This window comes from Macaca thibetana, chromosome 15, assembly GCF_024542745.1.
Source record: "Macaca thibetana thibetana isolate TM-01 chromosome 15, ASM2454274v1, whole genome shotgun sequence".
NCBI classification, from domain to species: domain Eukaryota; kingdom Metazoa; phylum Chordata; class Mammalia; order Primates; family Cercopithecidae; genus Macaca; species Macaca thibetana.
The window spans coordinates 91204481-91217353 of record NC_065592.1 but is presented as its reverse complement, the minus strand read 5'-3'; the positions used below and the strand labels follow the sequence as shown (position 1 = coordinate 91217353).

The window sequence follows — 12873 nt, the reverse complement described above, 5'->3', positions numbered from 1 at the left end:
TGGGAGGCTGAAGGGGAGGAATGCTTGTGGTCAGGAGTTTGAAAGCAGCCTGGACAACATAGTGAGATCCCATCTCCACACTTACAAAAAAATTAACTGAGCATGGTGGCTCACATGTGCAGTCCCAGTTACTCAGGAGGCTGAGGTGGTAGGATTGCTTGAACCCAGGAGTTCGAGGTTATAGTAAGGTCCAGCAATTTACATATGCGAAAAACAAGGTTAAAAATAAAATACTGATATAGCTTAATTCCATTTAAACACAGAAGTGTAAGGTATGAAATGCAGCTAATGAAAAAGAACAACCTTCCCAAGTAAAAACAAGCATGCACACACACGCACACACACACCACCAGTGCCACCACCAGGACTACCACCCCACCATGTAATTGTTTAAGGAAGAATTGTATTCAAACTTGAAAACTGACTCATAAGATTGGTTCTCTGCTTTTTAAAGCAAATGGCACTTATTTTGTTAGATCCCAGGATTTCTCAACCTCTGCACTGTTGACATTTTGGCTGGATACTTCTTTGTTGTAGGGGGCTGCCTGTGCATTATAAGATGTTTAGCAGCATCCCTGGTCCCCATCTACTAGACACCAGAAATAACCACCCCCAATCCCACATTGTGACAACCAAAAAAAAAGAAAAAGTCTTCAGACATTGCCAAATGTCCCCCAGGTTGAATCACCCCTGTTCAGAACAACTGATGTAAACTGAAGGTATATGAACTAGATGGGAGAAACTTAATAAATAAACATTGAAATACTTATATAAAAATCACATTGCAACCATTCTGCAATAGCTTACACACTTAACCACAATTATTACTCATCGCATAAGGTATCTTTGCCCTTGAACAAAACAGAGATTTTCTGCCAGCTCCATCCCTATTTCTTGGAAGTAATGCTGTTTCTTTGACCCTTGTTCTCTCTTGTAGTTCAAATGCAGCTTTGTTTACCAAAGTCACATTTGGAAAGGCATCCATCTGTAACAAGCAGTCAGGCCTTTTGTTAATGTTTGCTATTTCAAAAGGTTTAGCTTGTCAAATCTTAAAAAATTCTCTGATATCAAAACCCCCCATCATTGTATGTTAGTTTCATTCATTCAAACATAGTTTCCACTAACAAAGCGACACTTATTTCTTGCAATAAAGAGAAGTACATAATTTGCAGCATTTTTGATAAAATACATCATGAGAAACTGAGGCAAAGACATTTCAAGAGCTTCTCGAAAGAAAAAAGAATTGGAAGAAGCAAGCATTTTCTGAAACATCATAAAGATTTGTGACTGTTTATCCTCCAAGAAACTCTTTTCTTTCTATGCATAATTGATTGATGTCCACTTACAAGAAGAAACTCAATGGAATTTAAAATATTAAATATAAGTGCTAAAGTATTGCATAGCTTCATATTCACATAGCCAACTACTCACTAGATAAACTCTCAAAAATCTTACAGAGTCTAAAACTCAATCTAGCCAAAGCTGAATTAATAATATGTCTCCCCCCGCAAAAAAAAATTATTTGTCACAGTGAATGTATCACTTATTTCTTCTTACACTATCTGAAAACCTCAAAATTATATAGACCCAGCTAGTTTCTCATATTCAATTTTTTCATCTCACTGCCATGACCTTTGTGCAGTCCTCATATTTCATTTCTGTAATATTAAAATAAATTAATAGTGTCCTTTTATGGGCTTGTATTTCCCCCAAATTCCTACTTTGAAGCCCCAAACCCCTAGTACCTCGGAATGTGACTGTATTTGGAATACGGCCTTTAAAGGGATAATTAAGTCAAAATAAGGTCTTTGAGGTTGGCCCTAATTCAATGACTGGTGTCCTAATAAGGAGATATTAGGACACACAAAGGGACATGTGAGGTCACAGCAAGAAGGGGGGCATGTGTAAACCAAGGTGAGAGGCCTCAAGAGAAACCAAACCTGCCAACACCTTGGCCTCAAACTTCCAACCCTCAGAACTATGAGAAATAAATTTCAGTGTAAGCCACCCAGACTGTGGTATTCTGCTATGGAAGCCCCAGCAAACTAACACATGTAAACATTCTCTTTGGTGCTAGTTTACCTCCCTCTAGTTCTCCCTCCACAGCACAAAAGTAGTGAGACTTTTTTTTTTTTCTGTCTAAACTTCATACCTGGCAGCTCCACATCCAAGCTTGAAACCCTCCAAAGACTCCCAAGTTCTTAGAACAGTGATGTCAAGTTTCATCAGATATGCAAACATCAACAGATTGGTAGTGGTGCCAAGATATCCATGCCCAGAGGATTCAGAGAACACCATTGAACTTGGCAAGAAGAATACCATATGATTGACAAGCAGGCTGTGCATGTGGATGAAGAATGTGATTGCATGCTTGCTTCCATTGCAATCTCCAGCTAGGGGCTAAAATATCTCCTTAGCTTGGCACACCAACAACAACCCTCTGACCTTCTGAATCTCTACCCCTCTTCTCATGCTTCCAGCTCTTGTACACTACACTCTCACCCTAGTCACAGGTCTCTAGAATGTTATGTGATTCCCTGGTTCCATAGTACAGTTTCTGTTTCATTTCCTGATGGGAATATCTTTTCTACATTACTCACCTTTAGTATATCTACTTCTATTTCTAACCCCAATTATGCAATTTTTTAAATAAAAAATATTTAATCACTTCCAGCATGGAAAAGTACTCTCACATTTTTGTCTCATTGTACTTCATCTACCCTAGCCCCAGAAACACTTTATTGTACTTTGTTTTTACATGGCTACCTTTACCACTAGACAGTGGCCTCCTTAAGATCAGGGATCAGGCCAGGAACAGTGGCTCATGCCTGTAATCCCAGCACCTTGGGAGGCCGAGGTGGGTGGATCACGAGGTCAAGAGATCGAGACCATCCTGGCCAACATGGTGAAACCCTGTCTCTACTAAAAATGCGAAAATTAGCTGGGCATGGTAGTGAGCACCTGTAGTCCCAATTACTCAGGAGGCTGAGGCAAGGGAATCGCTTGAACCCGGGAGGCAGAGGTTGCAGTGAACTGAGGTCACTCACTGCACTCCAGCCTGGGCAACACAGTGAGACTCCATCTCAAAAAAAAAAAAAATCAGGGATCATGTTTTATTCATCTCTGTATTCTCATGTGCTCACATATTGTGTTTAAATAAATAAAATGAAAGAATAACTGAATAAATGAACATGTAGCTTTGGGCTGAAAGTATTTCTGGTAAATATTTCCAAAAAGTTTTTGTTGTACCCATTCAGAAGGGTCTTCATATTTATGAAGTGCAAGAAAAGCTCCATAGATAAGTGGGTTTAATCCATAGCTAGAATACAGAAAATATCAAAATTAGGACTGCCATCCTTTGGGCAAGATATACGCAAACATAGTTGCATTCTTTGATCATAACAAGATGGAAATTTTAGAACTTCAAGAAAAAAGTGACCAATCAAAATGGTTTTTATTAGTCCTGCATGACAGCTTTCTGCTGAAAGAGAATTTCTTCTAACATCCAAACAAAGTAGGAAATGTAGGCTGACTTTCCTTACTTGACTCTGTATGTGAACAATGAAGGGGCTTGTTTTAAGACTAACTTCCTGGCATAACAAGGAGACTGCTTCAAAAAGGAGAAGATATTCTAAACTATTGTATTACTCCTCGGGGGCATGCACTGCCACATCCAGCCATGATATTATTACCTCATTTGGGGATCTCACACACACACACACACACACACACACAAATTTCAAAATGAGAATTTTCATGGAAATTTCACAAACATGACATTTTCTTTTCTCTTGTTATATTATGCATAATGTATCTTCATGGAAAGAGGCCCAAATATCTTAGCAAACTTGCTTAATACTCAGTTTGTTATTTTTATGTTCTTAAGAAAAATGAAAAGAGAGATTGTAACATGGTGAGGTTAAAAACCTTCCCTGGGCAAACAAATCCTCTAATTTCTTCAAGTTTCACCTCCTATATTCACACACTGAAAGCAGCTACATAAGGTAATAGTGATAATGGATAATACTTTGCTATAAAGCTATGTGTTTCCATTGCCTTCACTCCTATCTTTCTCCCTCCCATTCAAGCAGCGATGTTAGCTTTATATAAGTATTGTCCTCTGAGGGAGGGCAGACACCATCCAGGACCAAAATCCAAGTTCAGTTCTTAAATATATTTCTTAAAACCATAGCAGATAAAGTGTGAAGAGTATACACTTCATCTGGGTAATAGCTGGGCTTTACTGAGAAAAAAGGAGGACTGATGTTTCCAAAGATGGTATTAAGTATCAATAACCAAGCTTAGAATACCAAGCAGAGAGTACACACTAGAAACCATAGAGAAGAGTGCACAGTGAATGGAGAAATTATCTCCTCCACCCTAAAAGGTAATAAGTGCTCAACCAGCAGACTTCTAAAGAAAACTTCGGTGGGGAGACTGAAATAAAGCAACTCGTGCTTGTCTTAAGAGCCGCAGATCAATTCCTTACCCAAACTCTTCCTAGACCCATAAATCAAAGATGGCGAAATGAGAGAGAAATCCAGTGTGGGTAGGAGACGTCCCAGAACAGTGGAGTTACTGCTGTGTGTTCCCCAAAGCTTATCTCAGGCAGATTTCACACCTCCGAGCAAATCCCTGAGATGTGTACGGTGCTGGAGGCAACCAAATGTACAGGGAGCAACTTGATAATGACTGAGGCAAGTGTTCCAGAAGATTCTCTTGAAGGGAAGGAAACTCCAGAAAGTCCCTCATACCCCAGAGATGCACAGGACAGTAGCTGAGAATCCTAACCCTCTGAAGGGCTGATAGGGGCTCCGAGGACCATCAACTAGGAAAGTCCTGCGTTTGAACAACAAAATGCAGAGCACATGAGCCTCACAGCCAGAGCCACAGCAGAGTTCAGGCAGATCAAGCCATCCTTCCCTGGAAGCTACTGGGGCCAGAGGCAACCCAAGAAGCAACCAGACCCTACTCTTTCAATGCCCTGTGGGGAAACTGATCGTGTCTTGGGACAAAAAAAAAAAAATGCTGAAATGGAGGGGCAAGTTTTTAAATTAACTGAACATTTACACAAAAGAGACAGGGGTTTAAAACTAAACAGATAGTGGAAATAGTTTTTCAACAACAGTGTAGATGTTGACTTGAGAGCAAATATAGACTAGTAGAGAAAATTGCCTTTTTGCACATCCGGGTTGATACTATAAAATTTAAGCAACTATAATATAAAATTCTATACACATATGGGCAGTGAGAAGCAGCTTTTATGGTCTGAAACAATTTTCATGCCATATGTCATAATAGAAGGTCTTCTAGAATCCATGTGTGCCCAACAATAGCCACTGAAGGGAAGCTTACCAGAGTGCCATCGTGTTCCTTCCCCTAGGGATCAGACTTCCTGACTCAAGGTACACCTTAGGTTTTGTTTCTACTATCCCTCTGCTTACTGATCCATCTGTGCTATTAGGCCTGAAAATAATCTGGAAACCTAATCAAAAACCATCATTGTGCTCAGTGCTCTGAACGTTGAGGTAAACAAGGAAACAACAATGTTCGCAAGGACCTCAAAAACTGCCAGCAGCTACACACCCACCAGAATGATACAAAGGCAAAGGGGGGCATATGAATCTGGTGAGATGTAAAACAACTGGAACTTCATTTAGTGCTGGCAGGGGTCGGAATAACCACCACTCTGGATATCTGTTTGGGAATGTTTACTCAAGATGAACTTATCCATACCCTTTGACCCAGCAATTCCACTCCAAAGTATGTACCCAACAAAATATGTATCTATGTTTCTTCAAATGATCCATACGTGAGTGTTCAAAGTAACATTACTCATAGTAGTGAAAAACAGCCTACGTTCCCATCAAAAAGGGCTAAACTACACAATTGTGTAATGAAAAAACATTCAACAGTACGGAAGAATGAATTAAACTGAAATATACTAGTTATGAGTGGATCTTATAAACATGATGTTGAGTCTAGGACACCAGACTCAAATGAGTACAAATAGTATAATTCACTATTTGCAAACTGCACAAAAGACAAAACAAATCTAGAAGACAGGAGAGTGACTAGAGGCTGAAAGGGGGAATGAGAAAGGCATATGGGTTTTATTTCTTGATCTCAGGTGTGTGCTCAGTTTGTAAAAATTCAATGACTTGTGCATTTATGATAGGCATGCTTATTTGTATCATATAATGCTTTACATTGTGTTATATATTTCATTATATTAACATATATTTTATTATATTCCAGTGAAAAGTTTATAAAAATTAAAATTCCAAAAAATAAATATAAATTGGTATAGGATCCCAGATCTATTTCCACCACTTATTAATGCAGAAACTGAGTTTGCTTCTCCCTGATATTTCCACAGCTTCCAACTAAAACTGTCAAAGTTCTCTACAGCCAACCACATGAATATACAAAGGTTCTTGGAAGCAAAAATAGGCAGGAAATGTCAGAATACTCATATTGCGCTTCCTACCTTCCCGTTTTACTGAAAAGAACTCTGAGAACCCCAAACTGAATTTTTTCTTTTCCATCTCACAAGCTCTAAATTCATAGTCTTAAAAAGCATCATTTCAGAGAGAGACAGGCATACCAGCAGGTGCCATTTCTAATTCCTCCTGGCTACCGTCTGCACAGGCTGCTGAGGGATAAAAGCTGTGATGAGAGCATTCTTTCCACAATTTCATATTCATGGAATTTGTTGTTACTTAACTTTTCACAAATCATTAGGCTGAAGTACCTCTCCATTTTTCCCCCAAATAGTGTCATTTGACCTGGTATCCAGCTTAATACAGCCTCTGCTTTTGAATAGATTTCCTTACAAGTGGCAATCTCTAATAGGGTCATGTCGAGAGGCAACCCGACTGCATACTACCTATTGCACGTTAACGTGATGAAGGTAATTTCAAATGGCATTCAATCAAAAAATCTGAAAATTTTATTAGTGAGGTTGGGGGCTTTCTCTGTTCAGATGAGGCTCATTGCAACTCAACTCCGATATTTTCAACTAAGATTTCAGAGGATGAAATTTTTTAAACTGTGCACGTACTCAATGGTCCACATTGCTTTACAGACCAAATAGTTGGCTGTGCTTTTAGAATATTGAATGCAAATTACTTTTCTTCATCCAAAGAAATACAGCAGACCACTTGTCATTTAATCATCAATGTGGATGATCTCCGAATATGTGAGATAAATTACATGTTAAACCATGAAGATCAAAACATGTGTCTTGGTGGAAAACAATACTACATCTGGAATGTTGTAAAAATATGTGTTCATATTTTGTTACTGCGTACCTCCTTTTTTTTAGGATAGAACTGCTTGTGTGAGAAATTGGTTGCAGAAAGGGTGTGGGGAACTGGGATGGACCTGTTTGCCTTTTCCAATCTTTTCAAAGTTAAAAAGGATTTTGGGTAGAATCCAGACTTACTTGGAAAATATGCTGAAATAAACAAGCAATGATGCTATGTTTGAAGTAAGGGCAATGATGGCAAATATTTGCCTTCCCTGAGTACAATGAAGTTCAACCAAACATCAGTTATGTTTTAAGAAATTCATGAACCTAAGTAGATTAGACAAAAACAAAAATGATGTAAAATTGAAATTAGGTTATTATTCAGGCATTTTACAGATCAAGATCCCCTGAGAAGTGTGAGTCATTCTGAACTAAGTAGAGTAAGATCATTTAGGTACTGGATTTAGTCTGTTTGTATCTTTACTCTTAAGTGACCTAGCACTGAGCCAGGCTGAGAAGCCTTGCTAGAACTCGGGACAGGAATTCAGATTTCCAATGGTCTTGCTTCTACAACAGCAATATCTTTTTTAAAAACTTACTCTTTATTGATACATAATGGATGTACATATTTTCAGGGTGTGTGATAATTTAATATATTTATATAATGTGTAAAGATCAAATCAAGGTAACTGAGATATTCATCACCTTAAATATTTATCTTTTCTTTATACTAGAAACATTCAGGTATTCCCCTTCAGTTATTTAGAAATGTACAATATATTGGTGTAAACCGTAGTCACCCTTCCCTGTATAGGAAGAAAGGACAGGGACATCATACAACCTCAGTACCATTTTAACCTCTACTACAGTTTTTATGTTCGCTGAATATTCTGCCAAATGTTGACTCTGTTTTCTTGTGAGCTAAGCCTGAGCTAAGCCATGTGCAGCTAAGATGTGGTTCATCTCACCTTTAGACTTTATTCTTCAGACATTCATACATATTTGTTTTCCTAGTTCTTTTTATTATAAAAGATAAAACTTGAGTAACTGGGGGAAAATGTGAAATTTTTTTCTTCCATTTTCAACAAACATTTATCATCATCATTTTGGTTCCTGCTTTATCATTACTTTTCACATGCATGTATAATTTTACATTATAGTAATTACATAAAATATATAAAATTGTATCCAATATGCAGATATATATTTAAGGGCATTTCTAGACTATGCAAAAATATGGAAGCTTAACACTGAAATCTCAACGATGGCCCCTAAATTTTGTAGGCTTGGTATGATAATATACTGGAACCCTTATTCTTTAATGAGCCTGTAATCAGTGGCTTTCACGCTTTGGTGTAAAATATCTCCACGGCCCTTTCCCCCTTAGTTGAATTCTAGAAGCAGATAGACATTTGAAGAAAGCAGCTCCAAAAGGCACAGCCTGGCTGAAAAATAGGTGCTAGACAGCTTTTCCCTCTGTTTGTCATGCCAATTTTTCTTCTTTACACGTAGAGGAATAATACTGGACCAGGAACATTCAATTTTCCCTTCTGGGGGATTTATTCATTCCTAAGCTCTGAGCACATACTGTTCTGGAATGTCTACTTTGCTGAAACTGATTTCCTCCCTCTTCCTAACCTACTGTGTTAGCCAGTTTTGCATCACTAACGAAGAAATACCTGAGGCTGGATAATTTATGAAGAAAAGAGATTTATTTGCTTCATGGTTTTGCAGGCTGTACAAGAAGCATGGCGCCAGCATCTGCTTCTGGTCAGGATCTCAGGAAGCTTTAAATCATGGTGGAAGGGGAAGGGGAAGCAGATGTGTCATATGGTGAGGTGGAAGGAAGCAAGAGAGAGGAGGAGGTGGCAAGCTATTTATTTATTTATTTATGTTTTTTTGAGACAGAGTCTTGCTCTGTCACCCAGGCTGGAGTGCACTGGTGCTATGTCGGCTCATTACAACCTCCACCTCCAAAGTTCAAGAGATTCTCGTGCCTCAGCCTCCCGAATAGCTGGGACTACAGGCGTGTACCACCATGTTTGTCTAATTTTTTGTATTTTCAGTAGAGACAGGGTTTCACCATGTTGGCCAGGCTGGTCTTAAACTCCTGACCTCAGGTGATCTTCCCACCTCCGCCTCCCAAAATGCTGGATGACAGACGTGAGCCACCATGCCTGGCCTTAAGGTCTTTTAAACAACCAGCTCTCCCACAAATTAATAGAGTAACAATGCAGTCATTACCACAGGGAGAGCACTAAGGGACTCATGAGGGATCTGCCCCATGACCCAAACACCTCCCACTGGGCTCCACCTCCCATATGAGAGGTCAAATTTCAACAAGAGATTTGGAAGAGACAAATATTCAAACCATATCGCTACCTTTGATTTTCCCAAAGCCCAAAAATCACACAAAAATAAAAAATGGCAAGGGCTCAATAGGGAAGGAATAAAGGAACAAGAAGGCTGGGACGAGAGGTCGGTACTGAGAAAGTACAGTCTGGAAATTTTTGAGTCTTAGGAAAACCCGTCTTTTTGTTCAAGAGTAAAATTATCCCCATTCATTTAACTAGGTCTTGTCTTAACAGAAAGGGAGTCTATCTTCTCAAATAACTGGGCCGAGCCAGCAGTTCATATCTATCTTGTGTTTTTTAATTGAAAATTATTATTAGTATCACTTGATTTACTTTTACTGTTCATAACCAACATCGTGAAAAAGCTCAAATTTGAACAGTTAATGAAAATAATTAGGAAATGACTTCAGATTTTTTTTAAGTTGCTTGCACCCTATTAAGCAAGTAGTGATATTGTGAAATATTGGAGTCTATCACTGTTGTTTGTTTAATAGACCATGGCTCCATTTTGTTTTATTGTTTATGCAGAACATTTTGACTTTCAGAGAGAAGAGATTTTCACAAATGCTATTTAAAATGCTTTGTAAGGAGAGTTTCTTTGGAGCTGCCAAACCAAGTTTGATTTGGAGAGTCAGTTAAGTATGCCTAGAAGAAACTGAAATAAGCATTGCCGTCACTCCAGGCATGGCCATGGTCTCTAGAGGAAAATCCCTTAACAAGATGAATTTTAAAATAATTAAGCCAGTTGTGTAATGGAAATAAAGAAAATTTGCCCAAGGTCAAAACATCGTTTTTTTCCAGAATAATATGTCATGTGTCAAATAACTCTAAACCTTATTTTTAACATCTTTTTTTTTTTTTTAAACAAAGTCTCGCTCTTGTCCCTGAGGCTGGAGTGCTATGACGCAATCTCGGCTCCCTGCAACCTCAGCCTCCTGGGTTCAAACGATTCTCCTGCCTCAGCCTCCCAAGTAGCTGGGATTACAGGCATGCGCCACCACGCCCAGCTAATTTTTGTATTTTTAGTAGAGACGGGGTTTCACCATGTTGATCACGCTGGTCTGGAATTCCTGACCTCCTGATTCACCTGCCTCAGCCTCCCAAAGTGCTGAGATTACAGGCGTGTGTCACCATGCCCAGCTAATTTTTGTATTTTTAGTAGAGACAGGGTTTCACCATGTTGGCCAGGCTGGTCTGGAACTCCTGACCTCGTGATCCACCTGCCTCAGCCTCCCAAAGTGCTGGAATTACAGGTGATGGGCACCGTGCCCGGCCTGCATATATTTTTATATGATGTCTGTTTCAGTGTAAAGACCATGTGAAAGCTCAAACCACTTGGAAATTTTCTCATTGAATGTCTTCACACATTCTTTTGTAAAGCCAAGAAGTAAATAACAGGGCTGAGATGATGAAATCTTGAGGTCAATTAATTGTTCCCAGATCTCACAGCAAAATCATAACAGAATTGACTTTGCCTCAAACCTCAGTTTTCTTTTGCCCATCCTGTGTTACCACTGGGGACCTGTAATAAAACCTTAGGTATTTAATTGGTAGGTAGCATTTCTCCTACATACTAACCAGTGGTGCCCACAATGCTCACCCCATTCTCATGCCTACAATAAAGAAGAACTGACAGTATTATTATCCTATCAGCACAAAAGGATCAAGAATTTTTTTTCATATTTTGCCCCACTGAATCACCAAAAAATGCTATAGTAGGAATTACGATCCCCTTCGTATAAGTGAGCTGAGACTGAAATGTAGAATAGTCTAATGTGATTAAAAATTACTGGGCAAGAATTCAAATATTTATTTGCCTGATTCAAAACCTGTGCTCCCTCATCAGGCTATGGAAAGAAGCTTATTATCTTCCCTTTGCCAAAGAAGTGTTTATAACACTTGCAGAATAACTCTCAGAGGATCTCACAACATATGGAAATTTCCCAGCAAGGTGGTTCCACATTTGCTTCCATGGCCTCAAGCTTTAGGACACATTCATTCTCACTAGGAAGAAAGAGATCTCTGTAGGTTGGTGTGGGGGATTTGAGGGTGCTACTTACAGAACTTATATTCTTCCTCTTCTAAGTGTTCTAAACAGTTAACAAGAAGATTAAGATGTAATATCATCTTCATTATCTGTTGTTTTCATTGCCAGTTGGGAATCCATTATCTATTCTCTTCATTCTTCCTAACAGAACCCCAGTTTTGTTCAGTTATCTATGTCTCCTTTGCTACCGAAATCCATAGTTTCTACATCAATTGGCTTTATAGTCTTCCATTAAGACTTCAGTGCTGTGCAGCTATTGAAACTGAAGCCAGTTTTCCACACCAACTTCCACTGAGTATGTTGTTAAGGTGAACTTGTAGCCTTTTTAAGCTTCAGATAAGCCTCCATATGCCTCTTGGGGCTAAATGCTGGTTGTGAGCCAAACAGAAATCAGAAATAGAAATGGTTCTCTATGCTACATTCAGGCTTTGCGATTATTAGTTGCAATCAATGATTAAGGAGAAAAGGCCAGGGCACAAGATGGTCAGGATGGGAACTTCCTGATACAGGAGAGGGAACATTATCCCTGGGATTGAGAGAACAGGAGATGCCTTTGAAAAAAAATCACTGGGGTTTGCCAATATTGAAGGCAGAAGAGCTGTATGATATAACTGAAAAGTACTGTGAAATTGGCTTCAAATGACCTGAGGCAGAGTCCTAGGTATATGCCATTTACTGGTTGTACAACTTTGGTAGATTACTTTTCCTGACCCTCAGTCTTTGAAAGTGTTAATTAAGATTATCAATATTCAGCAGGATCATGAGAGAGCCTAGATGGTCAATCATCTTCCATTCAAGTTCTGTTTTATCTGCATCCCTTTTATCTCCTATTTTGACACCAGTGACCTTGTGCTTATGTTCATCATAAGTGCCATCTGGACCAGGGCTTCCATAGATTTATGGGCCACCACCCCCTGGCAGCCCCTGAGCCTGGAATGTTAGACATGCCAATAACAACCCCACATACATCATTCATGTTCTGTTTTAGTTTATAAAATGCATTCATATACATTCTCATTTGTCCAACATAATAATCCCATGGGACTAGTAGTATTAAGACTTTCATAGATGACGATAATGAGACTTAGAACATAGAAGCAACATTCCCAAAGCCACCAGGCCAGGAAATGGCAGAACAGGATAAAAATCTAGCCTGCTTGACAAAAGTCCTGTGTTCTTCATGGTAGCTTAGAAGTGAAGTTCAACACTATGGAACCAGG

General features: G+C 39.0%; 1 long non-coding RNA gene across 2 annotated transcripts in view; it reads right to left on the bottom strand.

Annotated features, from left to right (window-relative positions):
- Nucleotides 1-12873, bottom strand: part of LOC126937581 (uncharacterized) — a 283668-nt gene that overhangs the window by 140364 nt on the left and 130431 nt on the right. The window lies entirely within an intron of this gene.